This window comes from Habropoda laboriosa, unplaced genomic scaffold, assembly GCF_001263275.1.
Source record: "Habropoda laboriosa isolate 0110345459 unplaced genomic scaffold, ASM126327v1 scaffold176, whole genome shotgun sequence".
Taxonomy (NCBI): domain Eukaryota; kingdom Metazoa; phylum Arthropoda; class Insecta; order Hymenoptera; family Apidae; genus Habropoda; species Habropoda laboriosa.
In genome coordinates, this window is record NW_017100321.1 from 760831 (window position 1) to 763712 (window position 2882).

Sequence of the window (2882 nt, forward strand, 5' to 3'; positions counted from 1 at the left end):
TATCAAGATTCCACGGGGACAGAGGGGAGAGCGGTACGCACCGTTAATCTCCACCGTGTCCCTACCATCCATAGATCCCACGTTCACGCTTTGGTCCTCATCGACTCTCTTCTCCTTTTTCGTCCGCGGAAAGTCGGCCGATCGAGAAAGTTCTTCGACGTGTTGACGATGACGAAAATTCGAAGAAATATTTTCGGTATGCTTTTCGAACAGCCTATACAGGGTGTCGCGTTTGAAGTTTCGCGCGTAATTCATGGAAATAATTGTGCGCGAAACTTCAAACAGGACACCGTGTATTCAAAAAATGTTTGAAACGAGCTATAATTTGGGAAATAATTGCGCGCGAAACTTCAAACAGGACACCCTGTATAGTTTGATACATATGTATGTACAGACCACTGTGCATTACAAAAGTCATCCAAGAAATGTTTAAAGTAATTTTCAGAATTGTTTTAATACTATTGTTAGTACATAGTTTATAAGCACCCTGTATATAAGATAACCTAAAAAACGATTTTCTTAGAAACGAGATTTAAAGGTTATTCTTTTTGCTTTGTAAATTCACGTGTGACTTTTTGTGGGGAAGGATTGAGAAGGGAGGATAACGTTGTTGAAAGTGAACCAGAAAACAGTGTATTCGAGGGAGGCTGAATATAGCCGGGCCGATTAAACGTTTGGAGATGAACGCGAGCACAGCTAATTAGCGGCTGCCGAGGCGGGCAGCGTATGTACCGTAAAAGGCAGGACACGACGCGGCCTCTGAACGAGGTATAGAAAGGTGGGCCGAAAGAATCAGAAAAAGTGGCCGGATTCTTTGCCGTAAAAATGATTCCACGCAAAAGCGGCGTCGTCCCGGGGAAGAACCGCATAGCTCCACCTCTCGAATTCTGTGAAACTCTCGTGCTTTCTTCTGCATCTCGGCTGTGCTTCTTAATAACGTTGCATATTGCGTTACGGGAATACGCACATACATATATACAGTATTACAGAATTAGAGAGAATAGAAAACAGAAAATGCAAGAGAATTAAGAGGAAGTGAAAATGTATATCGATGGAAATAAATTAAAGTCGTGTGAAACAAGATATATGAACAAAGAGAAAACTGAATTATGTTAAATGGAATTGAAATGAATCAAACAGTAAACCGAACGAAACGAAATCGAACGAGTAACTGTGAGTTGAGACGAAGCAGGCCGAACCACACCGAAGTGATCCGAATTGAACCGAATTGCAATAAAGCAAACAGAATTGCTGCCAGTCGAGAGGAACTGAACAGAATGAAGTTTAAACAAAAGTTTATGCAAATTGAACAGAATTGATCCGAATAGAACCTGATCGAACTAGATCGTACTGGATTGAACTAAACTGAACTGATTGTAAGTGAAACTGGATCGAACCAGATAGAACCGAACCGAACCAAATGAAACTCATTTAATATAAATTAAACATTCGATTAAATTTTTTTTATTAATTTTTCAAAAATTAAGTTTCAAAGATTAAATTTTTTAATTTTTCTCAAAACTTTCTCCATGAAATTCTACATATTCCTAAAAACAAAAGGAGTGAACTAATTCTATTTTTCAAATTTAATTTAACTGTAAATATAATATTTACGAAAAAAATTACACAGAAATGTTAGTTCATTTTAGTTAACATCTCCTAGATTCAATCTAATATGTATAAACGCTAAAATTATCAATGTAAACAGCTGAATGGATAGGAACACTCTCGATCTCCCTACTTCCCAATTCTAAAAGAAACAACGACGAGGCAAGAAAGAACGACAAAAAGAACAGCCGTTGCAGGTTGCATATGGATAAATCACGAGGAAGCCGCGAGAAGAGCGATGCAACGACAAGTGAAACTGCACGGGCCGCGTTCGGGGATGCGTGGAGAGAAGAACGACGAGTTGGTAGGAACGATGAAACGGGTTGTGGACCGAGCTTGGGACAAGAGGAACCAAAGGTCTTCAAGTTTTTGCTGGACTAGTACGAAACCTGCAACGCTGAGCGACATTCTTCTTCTTCTCTTCTAACCCTTTCTGTCCTCCTCTCGGTTCGATGAACGTGAAGAAATCGGCGTCCGCTGAAGTTTTAGCGGCACACAACACTTTTTCGTTACGTCGATGAAAGCGTTTGTATTCGTCAAACACTTCCACGAGAGAACCTGGTCGAACAATTATTTCGATATATTTTTTGCTTATATTAATAATCTGAAGAATTTCTCTTTGTTGCTTGTAAATTTTCGAATAATAACTATACTTTCGAAAAATAGCTCCTTTCACTTTCACTTTTCCTATTCTTTAAATTTTTAACTTTGTTTCAAAGTTCCTGACACAATAATACTCGAAGAATTTGAAAAAAAAGTGGACAGTCGTCATTTTACGCAACGACGATATCCAATTTTTATTTCCACTGTAATCTCCCCACCAATAAACATAACATGGAAGGTAACATCCGAAGACTATAATCTTCTAAAGTAAAACGTTGAAGAACCCGATAAAAATACCAGCCAGATTCCGCGCAGATAAGTCTGCGCATGCACACTTTCTCGCCCTTTTCTGCTATACTCTTCTATAAGAGGCACTCGTAAAAAACGGCGAAACAAAAAACCTCTTGAAGATAGAAAACCTTCATTTTGACGAACACATTCGCTATATACATATATATACATAACCTTCGGAGGTGGTTTTTTTTTCTCTTTCCAGAACGAATCTCTGCACAGGTAACGAGTGCAATCATCCTTTTCCCATCGAACATAATTTCAAGCTTCCAAGAACCGGGACCGATAAGCGGAACGGTAGAAATTAAAACTGCATTGCGACAGATAAACTCGGTCGGACACGATCGAGTTTGACGATTTCGAGACGACCAAGATGGCGA